Consider the following 23,960-nt stretch of genomic DNA (forward strand, 5'->3'; position numbering starts at 1 on the left):
CATCTCAGACCTCTTTACTGAATTCTGGACCAATGCGTCTAACTGCCTACTTGACCGCTCTACCAGATAGACATCTCCAACTTATATTCAAAACAAAACTCCTGATCTTCTCCCAGAAATGTACTCCTTTTATAATTTTCCCCTTATTCATTAAATGAAGCTCTCTATCTTTTCTGTTATTCAGGCCAAACACTCTTGGAGTCATTCTTGACTCATCTCTTTCTTGCATAAGTCAAATCCAATCCATTAGCAAATACTGTTATTCAAACCAAAATTATCTCTCACCTCGAATCTTCTACATGATCTCTCTTCTTCTGCCCTCGCTCTCTTAAAATCTATTCTCAAGCTGGCAGCCGGTATTTCTTTTAAACTACAAAGCAGATGATGACACTCACTAATGGATCCCCATCTCATTCAAAATGAAATCTAAATATAAGTCCTTAAAAGACCTAGATTCTCAGTTACATCTCTATTTACTCCCTACTGCTCTCTACTCACTTTGCTGCAGCCACACTGACCTTGAGGCTGTTCTCTGAATGCGTCATAAATATTCCTGCCTCAGGACCTTTATACTTCGTGATCCTTCACCTCACTCTCTCATCTCCTTCAGGTCTTTACTCACATGTTACCTTATCGGTGAGGCTTTCCTTGACCACTCTATTTAAAATTTCCATTCTTCTCCCTGTACTCCAAACTATCTCCCACTGGCTGCTTTATTTTCCTTCACAGAATCACTATCTAAGGTACTACATATTTTATTTATTTTTCCTGCTACTTATCAACCTCTCCACCCTGGAATGTAAGCTTAATCAAGTCAAGGATTTGTATCCATTTTGTTTTCAGTGTGATAGCTCCTAAAACAGTTCTCAATGAGTAAGACTGGCTTCAAATTTCTCAGGAGGAATAATGGATAGTAGAAAAAATTAAAGCAAAGCTTTCAAAGTTCAGAGGAAAATCACTTTAAACTAGAAACATATACCCAGCTAAATTATCAATCAACCGTGAAAATAAAATAGAAAATTTTTATAACATACACAACTCAGAAAATTCATCTTCCATTTAGCCTTTCTGAAGTTGTAGTTAAAGGAATCTATGGATGATGACAAAAATGGGATATAAAAAAGAGTACAGCTAACTCAGTAGTATAGTGAAAAGAAATCTCCGAAAGACATGCCAGCAAAAGAACAAGGAAGCTCTGGTTTATATTTAAATAGGAGGTTGAGGTTGAGAAATGTCTTCAAAAAGAGTATAAATAACTTTACCAAAATGTTATTTTACGATTTAGGAGCCCAAAAGTACAACGGTAGTACGCTATCAAAAAAAATACAGGCATAAATCTATTATGAGCATTAAACAAAAAGAATGGCAATTTAAAACTCTGATTAAAAAAACTACACATATACCAAAAAGCAAAAACAAAAACAAAAACAAAACAAAACATGATACAAATGTGAAAGAAAATGCAAGATTTTGAGCAAATGAAGAAAAGTAAGAAATCTTTTATTCTGGGAAAAATATGTTCACTGGTCAGGTGATTCTGGAGAGAAAACAGAACTGAATGATAGCCTGAAATGATATGTAATTACTATATAAGAAACATAATTGCTAAATAAGAAATACAATACAGGCCAGTCATGGTGGCTTATGCCTATAATCCCAGCACTTTAAGAGACCAAGGTAGGTGGATCACTTGAGCTCAGGAGTTCAAGACCAGCCTGGGCAACATGGCAAAACCCTGTCTCTACAAAAAATACAAAAATTAGCCAGGTATGATGGCTCACGCTTGAGGTCCCAGCTATTTGAGAGGCTGAGGTAAGAGCATTGCTCGTGCCTAGGAGGCAGAGGTTGCAGTGGGCTGAGATCATGCCACTGCACTCTGGCCTGGGAGACAGAGTGATACCCAATCTCAAAAAAATAAAAGAAATAAATTACTTAAATATGTAAGAAATATATGATCATTTCTCTACTTTGTTAAAAGTCATTTATCGATATCATAAGATATCCTGATAATCAAAAAAAATGGAAAATAGTAAGTGTTAGCAAAATGCAGAGAAAGTGGAACCCGGCTGGATGCGATGGCTCATGCCTGTAATCCTAACACTTTGGGAAGCCAAGGTGGGAAGACTGTCTGAGCTCAGGAGTTCAAGACCAGCCTTGGCAACATGGAAAAACCCCATCTCTACTAAAAATACAAAGAATTAGCCGGGCATGGTGGCATGCAACTGTAGTCCCAGCTACTCAGAGGGCTGAGGCAGGAGAATTGCTTGAACCTGGGGGAGGGTGGCTGCAGTGAGCCAAGATTGCACCACTGCATTCCAGCCTAGGCAACAGAGCAAGACTGTCTCAAAGAAAGTAGAACCCTCATACACTGCTGACAGGAATGTAAAATGACGCAACTGCCATGGAAAACAGTTTGATCGTTCCTCAAAAAGTTAAACATAGAATTACAATATGACCTAGCAATTCCACTCCTAGGTACATACCCGTATGAACGGAGAATAGGTACTCAAACAGGTTCATGTACACATGTTTAGAGCAGCACTATTCACAGTAACCAAAAAGTAGAAGCAAACAAAATGTATATGAACAAATAAATGGATAAACACATGGACTAGCATTCAGCCAAGAAAAGTAGTGAAGTAATAATAAGTGCTACAACATGAATAAAAATTTGAAATATTATGTTAAATGAAAGAAGCCACCCACATGAAGAAACGTCACATATTTTATGATTACATTCATATTAAATATACAGAACACATAAATCCATAGAGACAGAATGCAGAGTGATGGATGTCAGAGCCTAGGGCTAAGGCAGAATGAAGACAAACTGCTAAATGGGTAAGGTACTTTACTTTGGCATGATGGAAATGTTCCGAACTCGACAGAGGTGGAAGGTTGCACAACACTGTCAGTGTACTCAATGCCACGGAATTGTTCACTTCAAAATGGTGAATTCTGTGTTATATAAATTCCACCTCAATAGATTATCTTAACATAAAAAAGAGTGAACTGCTTTCAGTTCACTCTTTCTATTTTCTTATTTCCAGAGTAAAGATTTCCAAAGATGCTCATAATGTTATTTAACTTTGGAAGGCTCTTAGAAACTAATATTTATGGTTTTGGGGTGGGGGAACGTATATGAGGTTCAATAATTCTTTAAGCTTCATTTCAGGGTTTTTATTTCCTCTGTTAAATTCAAGTAAAATTAAATGTAATAAACTTCATTTTTTAAATGGTGTATCAGTTAATCTCTGTATGATAGGATTCAAAATAATTTTTTAAATTTTTTAAGTTGACTTACGTATTTATTTATTTTGCGACACAAGGCTGGAGTGCAGTGGCACGATCTCAGCTCACTGCAACCTTCGCTTCCCGGGTTCAAGAGATTCTCCTGCCTCAGCCTCATGAGTAGCTGGGATTACAGGTGCCTGACATGATGCCCGGCTAGTTTTTTGTATTTTTAGTAGAGACAGGGTTTCGCCATGTTGGCCAGGCTGGTCTCGACCTCCTGACCTCGTATTTCACGTGCCTCAGCCTCCCAAAGTGCTGGGATTACAGGCGTGAGCCACTGCGCCTGGTCAACATTTATTTTTTCGACAGAGACGGGGATTTGCTATGTTGCCCAGGCTGGTCTCCAACTCTTGAGCTCAAGCAATCTGTTCACCTCGGCCTCCCAAACTGCTGGGATTACAGGTGTGAGCCACCATGCCAAGCCAGGATTAGGGATAATTTTTATCCTCTTTATGTTTTTCTATATTTACCAAACTTTCTAATAAAAAATATTATTTTTATGCATCAGGAAAAAATGCCTTCAATTTATTAAAAAGATACAAATGTTAAATAAAATGGGAATGGGTACTAGAAGAGATCACTTTGGGAAAGGATCTGGGTTATTCTAACTTGATATTCAGGATGTAAAAAGTTAAACATGTTTCAAACCAAGAATGATTTGAGGGCATCAGGATGCGCATACAATTTAGACAGACAAAACAAACAAGAAGAGAATAAAGAAATATACACCTTACTAAAAAGACATGATTATATCAAAAATTTATTCTCCTTTAAAATTCTGAGATCTCAGTACTAGTGCTTATGTTCTTACTACAAAAGAACCCAGTAAGGACTGTGGTGTTTCCCAGCAGTTACCCAGTTCTCTCACTAAGTCATTTGATAGCTTATATTCAATGGGGAAAGAAATGAGAAGCACAGAAGAGACAAAAGAAAAGGCAGCTTCACTGAGGCAGAAAAGAAACGGTCTCATTTATTTTACTCTCCCAACAAATCAGTGATGAGCAAACATTAAAGTGATCTAAACCTGGGTTTCTGAAACTGCATAAGTGACACATACCAGGAAGCATTAAATAAAATATACAAAGAATATAATATAGCGTACAGCACATCCCAGGTAGTTGTAGTAAGAATTAAATTTTTGTTTCAGTTTCATTTATACCTGTAGGACTCGGCTCATAAATGTACATTTTATTCCTTACTACGGGTTGTAATAAGGAAAAAAATTGTGAATGTTATCTGTCTGATATACCTCCAGCTCTAAGTTCAATCATTCTAATTTCCTACTTCTTTAAGAAATGGTGGGGGAGTGGGGAGTGGAGAAAAGAAAATAAAAGACCTATGGATACAAAAAGTATTCCCCAAGGAAAATGCTAAAGTCTGCTGGTGGGAAAACATTTTTAAAAGACACCCTGAAGACTCAGCTAACTGCAAAGAAAAACAATGGACAAAGGGGAAAGAATGGAAACTGGTGACTAAAAGCAGGAGGTAGGACAGAAACAGATCAGGAAACTGAGTAACTGTGTTGGTTGGCTAACACTATTCCCTGAAGGAGTCTTCAATCTAAATTTGGCAGAAGTACACAAACACACATACATTTTTTTGGTACAAAAATCTATGGAACACATTACTATGGTAAGGGTATTGAGAGTATTCTATCTTAAAATGTATATTTTGAATAAATATATGCTTATCTTGGGGGAGAACTTTACTGGTCCACAAATCCGGTTGACATGTGAAAATGCATGTTCTTGTTATAGATCAAAAATGACTTAGGCTCAGTACAATAGAGTTGTCCAAACACAAGTTTTGGTTTGCAAACAGAAATTGAAGAGGAATCAAGAAACAGAGACAAGCTGGAAAAACAGCGTCTCCCTAGAAAAATAAATAAATAAAATAGCTGCAAATGCTCCTATCCCAGGAGAAACCCTAAATCAAATCAAACAATACAAAATCATATCATATCAAACAATACAAAAAGCAGGCTAAAAAGAATCCCTATCAAAATATTTTAAGTTCTTAGAGGACAAATGTTAGCCTACTCATTAATCACTCTTTCCTTCACCTATTTTAACTCCTGGAAGAAAGGGAGGCATTTTATAATACCAAAACTAAATGGCATTTTACATATATAATACAAAAACAACAGGCTTCACTATAAAACAATCACCTCTTACTTCATTTAACTTTGCAATGAAATGACATAAAAGTGTTGAAATGAGGAACATACTATTCTAACACATAGTAAAATAATATCACATTTTAAAATCACATAATATAAAAAATGGAAATTTGACATTTGAAAACAAATGTGAAAAAAATCCATTGAAAATGGATTCTAAAGCATTAATAAAATGTAAAATTAGAATACAGATGCATCAGTGATGACAAGTGAATATTATTTAGGTGTTAAAATTAATTTTCACAACCTTTTTCTAAAGAAAATTTTTTTTCATCTTTAGTAATGCACCTCCATAAATAATCATACATATATACATTTACATAAAATCTGTAAGAATAACAACTAAATTTCTTAACTAGGCTATCTAATTTAAGTAAAGAACCTGTTAATAATAAAAAATTACTAAACATATTATCAACTTACTCTAGATTTCATTCTCTATTAGTTCTTAAGCTTCAACAACCTGTTAAGAGCTTACTGGTGGCTTAGCACACATATAAAAAGATAGCAGCAGTTAGCTAATATAATGTAAAACATAATCAATAACATGAAACTGAAAAACATGACAACAGATTCCAACTGAAATTTACTGAGATTCAATATAAATTATTTCGAACACATTTTTGTATCACATGCTACCAAAATAGAGTAACAAAAGTCACTCTTCTGGAAACAGGATTTCCAGAAATGGTTTTTTGTCCATTTAGATATACCCATTTTATTGAATACAATTCATGTTTTATTTGTGTGTCGGTTTGGTGAAGAGAATTATGCATTACATTGTGATGCCGCATTTTCTTATTTTAACTTTCAATCTAATTTGAAAAGTAACAAACAATACTTTTCTAAATTATATTACACATATGGAAAATATCTAAATATCATCAGCTGCTCCTTGCACAGTGCTATATTCACATTGTTTCATGTATGGCTGAACTAAAAATTGCTATACCACTAAAACAAAGCATGACTATTTCTCATCTTTCTTTTGTAAAAATACAGACCATTTTTATTCTCTTTGGATGCCTGTTTAGCATAAAAGATAATTCAAATAGCTTTCAACTACTCCAACATACGTGTATTTGATGAAATCTGTATTTAAGTACCAATATATATTGTCACAGTACTATGTCACTACTATTCAGAGAATGATGGCTATTTCTTCAGAAAGTGTAATGGTAACAAGAAGAAAAAGTAACACTACAATCAGTGTCCTGAGTAGTTGTAATGTGTTTTATTTCTAAATACATACTTTAGACCAATTTTTTATTTTAGGCCAATTTTCAATTTCTTACACTGCCAACATCGTTAATTAACCTTCTTGCTGTGACAGGATATAGCCAATAAAAGAACAAATTGACATACCATCAGAGAAACCAAGAAAGGAGAAAAAAAAAGAGAACACTATGGGCAGAATTAGGAAACACAAAAAAAATCTCTACAGTAAGACTATATGAAACAACTAAACTTTCTCAGAAATCCATATGCAGACGGAATGTTTACCATAGTGTCACTGAAAGGATATACCAGTTCTTTTTCTAGTTATTCTCTTAGGAATTACATAAATATTGAGAAATCTAGAAATAGATATACACATGCACATATAAAAATTATTGTCAGTGTATAAGTTACTGCTGCCCTGGGACTGCAATAATTTATGTAACATCTGTTTTCATATTTCCCTAATTTTTTTCCTAATTAACATGCATATTTAATGCACAAATGCTCAGACCACCTCTTTTTTCTGCTGACTGTGCCTCTTTTTTTGAAGTTGTGCACTCCTAGGGAGAATTCAGGATAGATGAAAACCAAAATCTTATTGAGAGTACTAATTTTAAAACATAAACAACAGCATGAAACCAATTTTCAATAAAATACTAAAGTCTTAGGAGTTTTCACAAATACACTTCAATCTGCCAACAATAGTCAGACTAGCAGTAAATAAAGGCCCAAATATTAAAAGTCAACACAAAAGCATAATCTCAATATTACTTAAACCTTCTTGATTTCTTTCTAACTTCCGTAAGAAGAAACCTACTAAAATATCCATGATTTCTTGTCTCAACAAGGTTGGTAAAATTTTACAGGTTTTATGCCTTAGACAACTAAAATAAACAAACATATGCCACATAGTAAACATAAATTTGTATATAACCAGTGATAGCCTTTTGGATTATAAACTTCAAATACTGTGCAGATTCAACAAAAGGGGAAAGTTTTTATTGTAAAGTTCATTCAAGTACAATACAATGAAGTTCTGAGAAGATTTTAAGCTGTAGTGGGTAATTCAAAATACTACTTAGGCTTTTATTCTTTTTGTAGACATGGGGGTCTCACTTGGTTGCTCAAGCTGGTCTCAAGCTCCTGGCTTCAACAGCTTATCAAACCAATGCTACAACAACTTAAGTATTCTCAAATAACAATGCTTAACACGCCAACACTGTGATCTCATATATACTAGCACACTTTATGATATGGTTTGGCTGTGTCCCCACCCAAATCTCATCTTGAATTCCCATGTGCTGTGTGAGGGACCTAGTGGGAGGTAACTGAATCATGAGGGCAGGTCTTTCCCGTGCTGTTCTTGTGATAGTGATTAAGTCTCACAAGATCTGATGGTTTTAAAATGAAAGTCTCCCTGCACAAGATCTTGTCTCTTGTCTGCTGCCCTGTGAGACATGCCTTTCATCTTCCACCATGATTGTGAGGCCTCCCCAGCCACATGGAACTCCAATAAATCTCGTTTTTTGTAAATTGTCCAGTCTGCTGATAAAGACATTGGGTATGTCTTTATCAGCAGTGTGAAAACAGACTAATACATTTTAGAATTAATCACTTTGTATTTTAATTGCCCCATTAGGCATTTCAGTCATTTAATATTTGTTGTCTACTGTCAGGGCCATTCTAAACCTTTGTAAGCACTGAAATTGTCTCTGCCCTCATAGAACTATATTTTACTTGGGGAGACAGACAGCATCCAATAACCATGTGAATACCTACCTGCAAACTGATAAATGCTATTTTAAAATATGGGGAGAAGGAGCCATAAGATTTTATAAAAGGAGATGTGATATAGCCCTGAGATCAGTTTGAAATGGGATCTGAAAGGTATGGGAAGTATTCCAGTATGGGGCGCAGCAAGTGCAAAGGTCCAGCACCCATTCCCCCCACAACACTCCTGTTTGTTTCTAAACCTATAACTAGACTAAAGTCCCAGTGGGCCCCAGAGGTGAGGTTGACAGTGTGACCCATGAGGAAGTATGCTACACTCAAAAAGAACTGTTTGAGTTTTCCAGTTTATATAAACAGAAATCTGAAGAACAGGCATGGAAATGCACATTAAGGGTGTAGGATAATGGTGGAAAGAACACAGAGTTAGATCAGGCTGAATTTATTGATTTGGGCCCACTAAGTAGGGACTCTGCATTTAGTGTTGCAGCTAGAGGAGTTTAACAAGGTTCTAGTGGTTTATTTGCTTGGTTGGCTGAAATATGCATTAAAAGATGGCACACTATGAGCAAACTGGAAATACCTGATCTCCCTTGGTTTAATGTAGAGGAAGGAATCCAAAGGCTTAGGAAGATTGGAATGGTGGAATGGATTAGTCACTTTAGATCTACTCATCCCAACTGGGAGGGTCCAGAAGATAAACCCTTGACAAATGCCTTGCAAAACAGATTTGTGAGGGCAGCACCTGCATCTTTCAAGAGCCCTATAATTGCTCTTCTCTATAAGTCAGATCTAACAGTGGGAACTGCAGTCACTCAACTACAAATATTTAAATACGATGGGAACAGTTGGGTCCCGAGGTGGCAGGGGCCAAGTGGTGACACACAACCATCAAAGGCAAGGTGGGCATAGCTACCATAATAGACAGCAGTGGCAAAGCAGCAATCAGAATAGTCTGATTACGTAGAGCTTTAGCACTGACTAATTAATCATGGTGTTCCTAGAAGCGAAACTGATAGGAAGCCTACTGCATTCCTACTTAATTTATACAAGCAGAAAACTTCTAGGTCAAATGGGCAAAAGACTAATTTGAATCATAAAAACAGAGAATCGGGCCAGGCACAGTGGCTCACATCTGTAATCCCATCACTTTGGAAGGCTGAGACAGGCGGATCACGAGGTCAGGAGATTGAGCCATCCTGGCTAACATGGTGAAACTCCGTCTCTGCTAAAAATACAAAAAATTAGCCAGGTGTGGTGGTGGGCACCTGTAGTTCCAGCTACTCGGGAGGTTGAGGCAGGAGAATGGCGTGAACCCAGGAGGCAGAGCTTGCAGTGAGCCGAGATTGCGCCACTGTACTCCAGCCTGGGCGACAAAGCAAGGGTCAAAAAAAAAAAAAAAAAAAATCCCAGAGAATCATGGCCCCTCAATTAATTTCCAGGCTTGAGATAGTTTACAGACCCAGAAACTCTTGAATGAAGGCGAGGCCAGATCCCTTTGAGGAAGGACCCCACTATATTAACGAAAATTTATGCAGTGAATCTTTCTCAAATCCTTCCCCAAGGAGACCTCCAGCCTTTTACCAGGGTAACTGTGCGCTGGGGAAAGAGAAATGATCAGACATTTCGGGGGACTACTGGACACTGGCTCTGAGCTCACGTTGATTCCATGGACCCAAAACTTCATTGTGTCCTCCAGTTAAAGTAGGGGCTTATGGAGGTCAAGTAATTATTGGAGTTTTAGCTCATGTCTGACCTACAGTGGGTCCAGTGGGTCCCCTGACTCAGCCTGTGGTCATTTCCCCAGTGCCAGAATGCATAATTGGCATAGGCAAACTTAGCAGCTGGCTGAACCCCCACATTAGCTGACTGGTATAGTGAGGGCTATTACGGTGGGAAAGGCCGAATGGAAGCCATTAGAGCTTCCTCTACCTAGAAAAATGGTAAACAAAAATAATATCGAATCCTTGGAGGGATTGCAGAGATTACTGCCATCACCAAGGACTTCAAAGACACAGGGGTGGTGATTCCCACCACATCCCCATTCAACTCTCCCATTTGGCCTATGCAGAAGACAAATAGATCTTGGAGAATGACAGTAGATTATCGTAAGCTTAACCAAGTAGTGGCTCCAGATGCAGCTGCTGTACCAGATGTTGTTTCATTGCTTGAGCAAATTAACACATCTCCTGGTATGTGGTATGCAGCCATTGACTTGGCAAATGCCTTTTTCTCCATTCCTGTTCACAAGGCCCACCAGAAGCAATTTACCTTCAGCTGGCAAGGCCAGCAATATACCTTTACTGTCCTGATATACTCAGGGGTATATCAACTCTCCGGCTTTGTGTCATAATCTTATTCAGAGAGATTTCGACGGCTTTTTGCTTCCATAAGATATCATACTGGTCCATTACATTAATGACATTATGCTCACTGGATCCAGTGAGAAAGAAGTAGCAAACACACTGGACTTATTGGTGAGACATTTGTGTGTCAGAGGATAGGAAGTAAATGTGATTAAAATTCAGGGACTTTCTACTTCAGTAAAATTTCTAGGGGTCCAATGAAGTGGGGCCTGTGGAGATCCAAAGGCTTATTCCTTCTAAGGTGAAGGACAAGTTGCATTTGGCACCTCCTATAAACAAGAAAGAGGCACAACACCTAGTGGGCCTATTTGGATTTTGGAGGCAATACATTCCTCATCTGGGTTTGTTACTCCAGCTCATTGGTCAAGTGACCTGAAAGGCTGCCAGTTTTGAATGGGGTCCAGCACAGGAGAAGGCTCTGCAACAAGTCCGGGCTGCTGTGCAAGCTGCTCTGCCACTTGGGCCATATGACCCAGCAGATCCAATGGTCCTTGAGGTGTCAGTGGCAGATAGCGATGCTGTTTGGAGCCTTTAGCAGGCTCCCACAGGTGAATCACAGTGGAGGCCTCTAGGATTTTGGAGCAAGGCCCTGCCATCTTCTGTAGATAACTACTCTCCTTTTGAGAGACAGCTTTTGGCCTGTTACTAGGCTTTGGTGGAAACCGAATGTTTGACTATGGGTCATCAAGTCACCATGCTACCTGAACGGCCTACTGTGAACTGGGTGCTTTCTGACTCATCTAGCCATAAAGTGGGTCGTGCACAGCAGCATTATATCATCAAATCCAAGTGGTATATACATGATCGGACTCGAGTAGGTCCTGAAGGCACAAGTAAGTTACATGAGGAATTGGCTCAAATGCCCACATTCTCCGATCCTGCCACCCTGCCTTCTCTCCCTCAGTTTGCACTGATGACCTAATGGGGAGTTCCCTATGATCAGCTGACAGAGGAATAGAAGACTAGGTGACCCCAGCAGAGGAGGATTTTAATAATCAAGTGGCTAAGATGACCCTTTCTGTGGACAACACTCAGCCTCTTTCCCCAGCTGCCCCTGTCATCACTCAATGGGCCCATGAACAAAGTGGTCATGGTGGCAGGGATGGAGGTTACACACGGGCTCAACAACATGGACTTCCACTCACCAAGGCTGACCTGGCTACAGCCACTGCTGAGTGCCCAATTTGCCAGCAGCAGAGACCAACACTGAGCCCTCGATATGGCACCATTTCTCAGGGTGATCAGCCAGCTACCTGGTGACAGGTTGATTATACTGGACCTGTTCCACCATGGAAAGGGCAGAGGTTTTTCCTCACTGGAACAGACACTTACTCCGCATATGGGTTTGCCTATCCTGCACGCAATGCTTCTGCCAAGACTAGCACCCACGTACTCATGGAATGCCTTATCCACTGTCATGGTATGCCACACAGCACCCTCTGACCAAGGCACTCATTTTATAGCTAAAGAAGTGCAGTGGTGGGCTTATGCTCATGGAATTCACTGGTCTTCCCATGTTCCCCATCATCCTAAAGCAGCTGGATTGATAGAACAGTGGAATGGCCTTTTGAAGTCACAATTACAACGCCAACTAGGTGACAACACTTTGCAGGGCTTGTGCAAAGTTCTCCAGAAGGCTGTGTATGCTCTGAATAAGCATCTAATATATGGTACTGTTTCTCCCATAGCCATGATTCACCGGTCTAGGAATCAAAGGGTGGAAGTGGAAGTGGCACCACTCACCAATCACTCCTAGTGATCCACTAGCAAAATTTTTGCTTCCTGTTCCCATGACGTTATGTTCTGCTGGCCTAGAAATCATAGTTCCAGAGGTAGTAACGATGGCACCAGGAGACACAACAATGATTCCATTAAACTGGAAGTTAAGATTGCCACCTGGACACTTTGGGCACCTCCTACCTTTAAGCCAACAGGCTAAAAAAGGAGTTATAGTGTTGGCTGGAGTGAATGACCTGGAATATCAAGATGAAATCAGTCTACTACTCCATAATAGAGGAAAGGAAGAGTGTGCACGGAATACAGGAAATCCATTAGGGCGTCTCTTAGTATTACCATGCCTTGTGATTAAGGTCAGTGGGAAACAGCTCAATCCAGGCAGGACTACAAACGGTCCAGAACCCTCAGAAATGAAGGTCTGGGTCACTCCACCAGGAAAAAAACCACAACCTGTTGAGGTGCTTGCTGAAGGCAAAGGGAATACAGAATAGGTAGTAGTAAAAGGTAGTCGTCAATACCAGCTACAGAATCAATACCAGCTACAGTGACCAGCTGTAGAAACATGGACTGTAACTGTCATGAATATTTCCTCCTTCTTTTGTTAGAAACATGTTTGTGCATGTACACACTTGTACTAAGAAAATGCCTTCATTTCCTTTCTCCTTTATCACATGACATAAGATTTACCGACTTCATATCAGCATTTAAGTATTGTTAACTGTACGAAATAGTATTTGGGTTGGGGATTGGTGCATTTCCGATTGTACAAAGGATAGCTGTATTATGTTAGGTGTAATTATGACCTTATTATTATCTTTATTTAAGGATTATGTATGATCTCAGGATATGCGAATGGGTTCAAATTGACAAGGGGTGGAAGTGTGATGGTTCATACGGAGTGTCCACTTGATTGAAATGAAGGATACAAAGTATTGATACTCGGTGTGTCTGCAAGGGTGCTGTCAAAGGAGATCACCATTTGAGGCAGTGGGCTGGGAAAGGCAGACTCACCCTTAATCTGGGTGGGCACATATCAGCTGCCAGCACAGCTAGAATATAAGCAGGCAAAAAAGTGTGAAAAGAGAGACTGGCCTAGCCTCCCAGCCTACATCTTTCTCTCGTGCTAGATGCTTCTTGCCCTTGAACATCGGACTCCAAGTTCTTGGTTTTAGAGCTCAAACTAGCTCTTCTTGCTCCTCAGCCTGCAAGCGGCCTATCATGGGACCTTGTGATCATTTCAGTTAACACTTAAAAAACTCCCCTTTATATATATATTTATTCCATTAGTTCTGTCCCTCTAGAGAACCCGAATACACTAGGTTAGAAATAAATTTAGAATTTGTCAAGATATGGGTAGTTTAAAAAAAAATGGAGGCCCACATTCTCTTCCCAAAGGAAAATCTCTTCACACATCCAATAACTTCCTAGTTTCTAGCTATCATACCACAACAAAGAAGCATATGATATTTTACAGTCTGGCAAACTCATTTAGCCTAAAATTGGTTAACTCCATGGAGCATATTTGCATTTTATGTTTTATCTTAAATGCTGAATAAGAGTTACCATTTACTGAAATGCCTACTCTGGGACAGAGCTATACTAAGCATTCTAAAAATATGCTTTAGGTCATCAATCTTCACAGTAATCTTAAAATGTAAGAATTACCAAGCCCATTTTTCAGATGAGGACACTGAAGTTAGGGAAGTGTAAAGTCGTTAGAAAAGCAAGTAAGTGATAAAAGTCATACTTCCAATTTAAGGCTCCCTGAACCCACACCCCAAGCCCTTTCCACTAAAAAGTAGGATGGCATGCGTAGTGTCAAGAGTCTGAGCTTTAAAATAAATCAATCTTAGTTACAATCCTGGCCAGTATTTCTACTGGCAGTAGTATTTCCTCACCAGTAATTCCTGCCTTGCTAGAAGTGTTAACATTTTTGAAAACTAAGTGAAGATTCTGACACGATACATAGGGTTGTGCATCACTATTAATGTCACATGTTCCTCTACCATAGGAGTGCCAGCTGAGGAAAGACTTAGAGCAGAAGGCTATTCACAGATCTCATTGTTCTAAGGCTGACCTGTAAGCTTTGAAAATTTCATGGTATAGAGAATGGCAGGTCATTAGGAACAGCTTACTTCCATCCTTTCCCCATGTGGAAAAAAAGGGGTTCCATCAGAAAAGTCAGAAGCCAATAGCCTAAAAACCATCAGTAGGGAATTCAGCAGTGGTTCTAAAACTTTAGTGTGCATATTAAAAATCACTTGAGAAGCTTATTAAAATGGAGATTCACAATCAGATTCTCCCAAATATTCTGATATAGTAGTGGAAGAGAATACTTTTCCAGCTTTCCTTTTTTTTTTTTTTTTTTTTTTTTTTTCCGGAGACAGAGTCTCACAGTCGCCCGGGCTGGAGTGCAGTGGCGCAATTTCGGCTCATTGCAACCTCTGCCTCCCGGGTTCAAGCAATTCTCCTGCCTCAGCCTCCCAAGTAGCTGGGATTACAGGTGCCCGCCACCACACCCAGGTAATTTTTTGTGTTTTTAGTAGAGATGGGGTTTCACCATGTTGGCTAGGCTGGTCTTGAACTCCTGACCTCGTGATCTGCCCACCTTGGCCTCCCAAAGTGCTGGGATTACAAGCATGAGCCACCACACCAGGTGGATAATGGCTTGAACCCAGGAGGCGGAGGTTGCAGCAAGCAGAGAAGGTACCACTGCACTCCAGACCAGGCAACAATGTGAGACCCCATCTCAAAAAAAAAAAAAAAAAAAAAAGAATAAAAGCTTACGTATAGCCCTGCTTGGTGACACCAATGGGCACTAACATACACCGGTACCAAAGCAGTATTCAGGACAGAAAATGTCTACCTTACTTCCCAACACTGCTAATCACTCAAAACATTAAAAGGATGTCCACTTTCCCTTCTGCATGAACCACAACTGTCACTATGGAACACTGCTGACCCGACAGCTCCCATTAACCTGATCTACTGGCATACTAAGTCAGGTCTGGCAATAATGTTCTGGTGACTTACAGATTCTAACAAATTATAAAACTCTAAACTTTCACCCAAGGTTAACAGAACTTATTTTTTAATTTTGAAATTTTAAGATGATATGATTCTTTCGAGGCTTATCTGTGAAGTTATATGTAGGCAGCTATAGTTTTTAAATTATTGCATAGTATTTCCTTGTATTCTTCTAAAACAAAGATACCCACTCAAGTTTATTTGTTTGTTTTTAACCTATGACTTACATCACGACCGTGCTAGGGAATAAAAGGCCAAAGATAGTAAAAAGTTGCTTGAAAATGGACTTTAGTAAAAAGAACATCTATTGAGTGCTTACTATGATATTGATATTTATATGGAGTATCTCATTTAATGCCTACCCTTCCTCCCTCTCCTCTCCCCCAGAAAAATAGATAAGAGAAACTCAGAAACACTAACTTGCCCAAGATCTTATAATTAACAAATGGTAAAGCTGGGATTTGAACCCAAGCAACCTGACCCCAGTATTCATTTAGTCTTAACCATTACACCATGCTATACTGATTTAAAAGGAATTATAATTATGGGAAACTTGGTTTACATTATCATTACCGACTCTGTTCATGAAATTTCTTCAACTTTATAAACTTTTATACAGCCAAATATCCCCAAAGTAATGACATAAGTCTGTCCCTCTGGTTTTTACATTAAATGAAATGCTTCCAAGGTGTTCTAATAATTAAAACATAACTTCCAAAATGACTCTTCATCTCATATTAGTATATAACACATTTTTGTCCCAAATACTTGGTCATTTTCCACTAACCATAGTTGGTACTAAATTAGATCCCACACTACCCTAAGCTCCATGCAGAACAAAAACTAATGCATGTATAACGTAAAACGAGAATTTTTTTGAAATTCAAACATTGTATCTTCCAATATCACTCCTGATGCCAACAAGGTAACCTTTCTTCTATATATCCTGGTTCCATATAGGCTCAAGCTCTGGATACCAAGTTCAATTTAGCTTAAAATAAGAAATAAGTTAGCCATTCCCCGCCCCGCCCGCTCCCCCCCAACACCAGCCCATCACTCTATTTAAATGGGCCAAAAGAGGCTGGGTCAATTCTTAGAATTGCTTTGGGCACTTGAGGTTTATTCCTATCTTAAAGACCAGTCAAATTGTCTGAGAAGTGAGAAAATTTCAGGAACTATGGTTTCCCTAAAGAAGCTGCAGATTCAACTTGACTCCAAGAGATGAAAAATTCCCTTAAGCTTACATTAGTCTTTGTTCATTTCCTGTGGTAGGCATAAGGCATGGGAGTTTTCAAAACTGACTTCTTCGCAACACAATAAAAAGACAAGTATATTTTACATTAAAGGATTCTCTTCTTCTAAGTATGTCCTTGGAACTAAGATAAAAACAAGATTTTTGAAGAAATTATTTTGGATTAAATGGGCTGGAAACTTTAAGGACTGTTCATAACTTTGTTTTGTATTCTAAATTCTCAGTTCCAGACTTATTATTCTGCATCTCATTAACTACTCCTTAAATTATAACATTTGTTTCAGAGTTCTTTTTTTAAATCTATTCCCTTTTTATAATATCACCTGTCTGTCACCTTTTATCCAATACACACTGTAATCCATTTTGTTCAAACTGCAAAAAGAAAAACTCAAACCAAACCAAAATTGTTTCGTATTGCAAGAAAACCAAGGAAAAGTAGTCACTGTCCCAAGTCATTCTGGAATTCTGAGGATGCTTTACTTCTTAGAAAATAAGAGGGCAACACTATTTAAAACCAGAGACAAAACAGGCAAGTTAGCTCTTCAAATGACTCAGTAATTTAGATATATCTTTTCTGCTTTTGGCTTATCACTTTCCATCACTTACTTTACTGCCACACTTCCTTTATTGATCTCACTGCCTATTAGCTCCCTCACACAAAAAATAAAGGAAATCTAAACTGGATTTCAAAATGGTTGAATAATTATCAGGAACTTAGTGAGAAAGATAGCTTTAAGGGTCAGGTACAGTACCAATAACCAAACTAGAATTGTGGCTATGGAGGACTGAGAAACAAAAGAACAGAGAAATGGTAGTATATACAGAAATAACAAAAGTAAGTTTAGTAAATTTCCAAGGTTTCTAATCTAGGCATTAGGAAGGTTATTTGTGCCATGAAAGTGATACGGACAGGAGGCAGGGAAGTACTGGGTAAAAGGGGGATGTTCCCCAGCAAAGGCCCCACCCTCAAGCCTGGAAACCACAGCCCTAAATGAGAACGGTTATCCCTGTTTTTCTGCCCAAATGTTGCTTTTTCCAAAACCACCCTGGCCCACCATACACCCATCATGTACCCATAAGACCCCCAAACTCCACTGACACAAGAGCAGAGAGGCACAGCAGAGGAGGAGAGAAGAGAATAAGCATCTGAAGGTCGAGAGGAGTTCGGTTGGGGATGGTTGGAGTTTGGCTGGGGGCGGTTGAACTCCAGGGGAAGATTATCTTCCCACCCCATCCCCTTTCCAGCTCCCCATTCCACTGAGAGCCACCTCCATCACTCAATAAAATCTCCGCATCCTTCAAGTCCACATGACTTGATTCTTCCTGGATGCCTAACAAGAACCCGGGTACAATGAGGGCAGTGTATAAAATGCTGTCACCCTGACTTTCCATTGAGCTGGTTAACACTTAGCTGTCTGCAGATGGCAACTGCAAAGACAGTATTAATTGTAACACACCCCTAGACCCTGTCATGGGGCCGGAAGAGCCCAAAAGTGCTCACCCCAGCTCTGGCTCTCGATCGCCTGCATGCTCCCCCTCCTGCAAGGGGTTTGAGCAAGGTGGCGGCCAAGTAAGCAAGCCACACCCCTGTCTCAAGTCCTGCCTAGGGGTCAAGGGAACTCTCCCATCTCAAAAGATATAAAAGAGAAACAAGGGGGATGGGGAAAAGGTTGATTAGGGAAAAAAAGCAGGATACTACATGTCCCCAAAACCCACCGCAGTATCTTGCACCCCTAATTAAGGTATGTTAAAGATAAAGGAATGAGTGAATGATATCAATTCTAATTTTGCTAACTTTTATAACATTAAATAATTTGAATTCACTGACTAAACCGAAGCTGACAAAATAGATCTTACCACTAATTCCACAGGTATTTGAGATTTTGAGAAAGTCCCCTCGGTTCTAAACAGCATTTCAAACCTAGACATATCTCTAAAGGAATACGCTCTCTTAAAAGTTGTCAAGTTGTGATCTCTCTGATTCACATAACATGTTATGTTATGTTAATAACGGAGGTGATAGGTGTAAATAAACCAACTGAATTGTCAGGTTTGCATTTTGATTACTTGTTTAGTAGGTTTCCAACAAACTAGTAAAATATATACATGAAGGTCACATGTATTTATTAATGCTAATGTTTCAGTGTGTCTGCTAGCTCAATAAATCAGCAGTGAATTAATTCACATTGCTAATGTCATTTTTTGCTACTAACGATAATTTTTAAAGGTATTCTTCAAAAACACCTTTAAAATATTTAAAGATTCCATGCAAGATTATTATTATGGTCTCATTGCAATAAAATGTTTAAAAATAATAATATTCAAAATTTCATAAGAAAAATGTTCGATGAGGTTAAACTATTATAAAGCAGTAAAATGAAACGAGAGGGAAATTATAAAAATGATGTAATATGACAAGACTTTTGGTTTTATAACCAAAAGGAGTCATAACTTTTTTTCTTTAAGTTTAATATTTTCTATTTTGGATTCTGGAAATTCAGTAAAAGCTCTAAGTCAACTGGTTATTACTCTCCAAGAGCAGAAGCCAAAATAAGGCACCTAGCCCTTAGGACATTGGAAAGACCAGCGAAAAAAAAAAAAAAACAAAAAAAAACTGCCCAAAGTCAATCTTTTTTAAAAATCATCCTTGAAATCTTTTGTGTTTGTCTTTACAGTTTATTCTCTTATCCAAGTTACAGAATAAGGAGGTGATAGTAAATTCATGGTTAACTACCATGCTCCTACAAGGATGAATTTCAAGAAGACTGGTAATCCTACTTAGAAGAATAGCCTTCCCAGTCCTCCCTACAGGACCACCCATAAGTGAATAAATTCTGGGCCATCTCCTAAACACATGCTGGAAGGAAAAATGCCTTGAAGATTGGTTACCTATTCTAAAACTGTTGCTGCTTTTAAACATAGTAGCCTATATAATCATTGAAATAACAACTACCTTTCATTGAAACATTCAGAAATGCCCTCATCTAAAGGCTACCAATATGGGCCGGGTGCGGTGGCTCATGCCTGTAATCCCAGCACTTTGGGAGGCCCAGGCGGGTGGATCACCTGAGGTCGGGAGTTCACGACCAGCCTGACCAACATGGAGAAACCCCGTCTCTACTAAAAAATACAAAATTAGCCGGGCATGGTGGCACATGCCTGTAATCCCAGCTACTCCAGAGGCTGAAGCAGGAGAATCGCTTGAACCCGGGAGGCGGAGGTTGTGGTGAGCCAATATCGCGCCATTGCACTCCAGCCTGGGCAACGAGCGAAACTCCGTCTCAAAATCAAACAAACAAACAAAAGACTACCAATATGTAAAATGAACTTTTAAACTTATAACTGCCCTTGTGAGCAATGCCTAATGAGATTAATTCCTTAGCCCAGGATACCTGGGGTTGGGGTGAGGGTGCAGGAAGATATCCTGGACTCCACTTTGTGTTTTAGAAACTTATCATTTCATTTAATTCCCATACAACTCTCTGGGGGGGAAACCCCACATTATTATTAACATTATTCCCACTTATACAGATGAAGAAATGTAGGCATTGTTAAGTAAACTAACGTATTTAATATCACACAGTTAATAAGTGGTATTTTTAATTTTTTTTTTTGAGACCGAGTCTCGCTCTGTTGCCCAGGCTGGAGTGCAGTGGCACGATCTCGGCTCACTGCAAGCTCCATCTCCTGGGTTCACGCCATTCTCCTGTCTCAGCCTCCTGAGTAGCTGGGACTACAGGCGCCTGCCACCATGCCCGGCTAACTTTTTTTGTATTTTTAGTAGAGATGGGGTTTCACTGTGTTAACTAGGATGGTCTCGATCCCCTGACCTCGTGATCCGCCCGCCTCGGCCTCCCAAAGTACTGGGATTACAGGTGTAAGCCACTGCAGCCAGCCAGTAAGTGGTACTAAAACTCAGGTCTGTGATATTCCACGACCCATAACCTTTATACAACACGACAATGCCTTTAAGTATACCTATCAGTAATGTGTATCAAAACCCATGCGGTGAATTAAAGTGATTCCCTTATCTGTCTCAATGGAATACCTTGGAAACCTGAAGTTCGTGTCTTCTACACCCATGCGCTCATAATATTGAAATGTGTGATTCATGGAGCTCAGATATTGATTTCCTCTGACTTATCTTCACTCCGAAAGACACGATCCCTGGTGCTCAGTACTAAAAGAAAGCTCTCTCTGAAAATGTAGATAGCTAAGCTCTGTGCTTCAGTCAATGTGATGAGCATTAAGATTAAACATTCTAAATGACAATTCCTAGACTTTTTTCAAAATGTTACTCTTGATTATGCCATAACATGAGAGAATCAGATTTTTTTTTTTTTTTTTTTTTGACACGGAGTCTCGTTCTGTTGCTCTGGCTGGAGTGCAGTGGCGCAATCTCGGCTCACTGCAAGCTCCGCCTCCCCGGTTCACGCCATTCTCCGGTCTCAGCCTCCCCAGTAGCCGAGACTACAGGCGCCCGCCATCACGCCCAGATAATTTTTTTGTATTTTTAGTAGAGACAGGGTTTCACCATGTTAGCCAGGATGGTCTCGATCTCCTGACCTTGTGATCCGCCCATCTCGGCCTCCCAAAGTGCTGGGATTACAGGCGTGAGCCACCACGCCCAGCCGAGAATCAGATTTTTTAATGGCATTCCTCACTTAAATCCTTAAAGCCAGTGTGCAGGTTAGCCAGACTGAACCAAAATACATCCTGAGCCTCACTAGTATGAATGTGGAATGAACACAGACAAATGCCTAAGTAAGTCTTCAAGTACCAAATTAGCATACTAACATTAAATAATAGCAAACTTCCCTAGAAAATTCAGATCTGTGGACTATCTCTATCCTCTCTCTAAAGAAAATAGGCGCAAACGGGAAGAGTTCCAAAGAGATTCTTAAGTTTTTTTGTTTTGTTTTGTTTTGTTTGAGACAGGGTCTTGCTCTGTCACCCAGGCTGGAGTGTGGTGATATGATCACAGCTCACTGCAGCCTCAACCTCCTTGGCTCAAGTGATTCTCTCATGATGAGACAGGAGTTCGGCAGAACTGGTTTTACAAGGTACAAATCACAAAGACCCCACTGGTAAAATGAGATGCGTAAAGCAGCCAGAAGAATATACAAAAACCAAGATGGCAACCAAAGCAACCTCTGGTCATCCTTAAGGTTCTTATACATTAGCATGGTAAAAGACACTCTCACCAGTGCCATGACAGTTTACAAATGACATGGCAACATCTGGAATCTACCCTATATGATTAAAAGGGGGAGGAACTCTCAGTTCTGGAATTCCCCACCCCTTTCCCGGAAAACTCATGAATAGCCCACTGCTTGTTTAGCATATGATCGAGAAACAACCACAAAAATAGCCAACTAGCAGCCCCCAGAATAAAAGCCATTCTTTTATTCTGGCTTTTATTCTCGGGGTGGGGGCAGGGGGGGACCAAGTCTCGCTTTGTTGCCCAGGCTGGAGTCTAATTTTTACCAAAAATATTTTCACCACAAGTATTTTAGGGCTGCATACAGTGGCTCATGCCTGTGATCGCAGGCACGTTGGGAAGCCAAGGAGGGAGGATTGCTTGAGCCCAGGGACTTCAAGGCCAGCCTGGGCAACATAGAGTGACACCAGCTCCACCAAAAAATTAAAAAATTAGCCATCCATGGTGGCATGCGCCTGTGGTTCCAGCTATTCAGGAGGCTGCGGGGAAGATTGAGAGGATTGCTTGAACCCAGGAATGTGAGGCTGCAGTAAGCGGTGATTGCACTGCACTCCAGTCTGGGCAACAGAGTGAAACCCTGTCCAAAAAAGGAAAGTATTTTTATTTTCTTTTACTCAAACCTTTGGCTATCTGTAATACATATAAAGCAAGGATAGTATAACTAATGATAATGCAAAAGAAAAGTAATAATGATACTGGTGACTTTTTATAACAATTTTTAGAATATACAAATAAAAATTAGCAGCATAAGAAATGCTTACTTCAGTATAATTAAATATGAGAGAATATCCTTCAGGAAAGAAAACTTAAATATGGCATTTTATAATATTAAACCTTTACAAGGTTCAGTTCATGGATTTTTAAAATTGTTTTGTTAGGATCAAAATACACACTTTGACAAAGAGGTCATTTCTATACTGAAAAACAACAACAAAAAATAACCAAAAGCCAGTAAATAATATCAAAACTCCCAAAAAACGATCCTGATACACACCAACAGCTTCAGATAAAACAGAAAATCCCAGCTCAAGATAGGTCTTGAAACATAATAAGAGGAAAAAACTGATAAGAAATGGCTTAATCAAATTCCTTTATAATAATTAGTTCAATTTTACCAAAGAGAATAATTAGTCATGGTTTAAACTAACCAGATATAGTTATCTGCTGTTAACTATTAGATTAAAATCAGTGATTTTCCAGAATATCTCCTTTGAAAGTAATATGCAGATAATATCTCATAGAAGAAAAATGATCTAAAAAGTCAGATGACTATTTACCAAAAATAATTGTTAAACCTTCATTATGTACAAGAAATTTAAAGGTAGTATTAGATGAACATAATACAATCCATCAATACAAACTGCAGTTTAAAATATTTTCTCAATAATATCTAGTGTGTACTGCAAAAAAATTAACAAAAATATCCTTATATAGTAGTGAATAAAATTGGAATAAAATCCTTTTTAGAGCTTTATATAATGACCTGTGGTAGCCTGCAGTCTCCCTCCAGCTTTTACTTCCAACTCAACATAAATTTGAATCCAAATTAGCAATCTTTCTCTCCTCATTCTGCTAACTTAATACACCTGGATCTAACTACAAATTTTTTTTTCTTTTTGTATTTGAAACCTGCAGTTATCAGAGATTATGAAGGAAACAAACCAAGGTTGAACTTAAAGAAAAAAAAAAGCTTCAGTACATTTGCAAATTCATAATGGGCCCTTTTAGTCCCCTATTCAGCATCATTCTTGCTGACTTCTGAAGAAATCCAATTCCCTACCCCCCCATACCCCCTAAAAAACACACAAACACACAACATAGGCTACAGTATCCAGAATAGAACCTATGGTAATCAAAAAGAAAAATAACTGCTCACTTGTTGAAGAACAGGATTAACAGTCCTCCTTGTTTCTGAAGTTTACTAGAGGTTTTCTG

At 39.0% G+C, this 23,960-nt stretch overlaps 1 protein-coding gene and 1 pseudogene across 35 annotated transcripts in view; both read right to left on the reverse strand.

The window, feature by feature from the left end:
* The window catches only part of TBC1D5 (TBC1 domain family member 5), a 598,207-nt gene that overhangs the window by 436,767 nt on the left and 137,480 nt on the right, over positions 1-23,960 (reverse strand). The window lies entirely within an intron of this gene.
* LOC129491658 (uncharacterized) lies at positions 1,647-10,109 on the reverse strand (annotated as a pseudogene).

The sequence above is a fragment of the Symphalangus syndactylus genome, chromosome 10 (assembly GCF_028878055.3).
Source record: "Symphalangus syndactylus isolate Jambi chromosome 10, NHGRI_mSymSyn1-v2.1_pri, whole genome shotgun sequence".
Classification (NCBI taxonomy): domain Eukaryota; kingdom Metazoa; phylum Chordata; class Mammalia; order Primates; family Hylobatidae; genus Symphalangus; species Symphalangus syndactylus.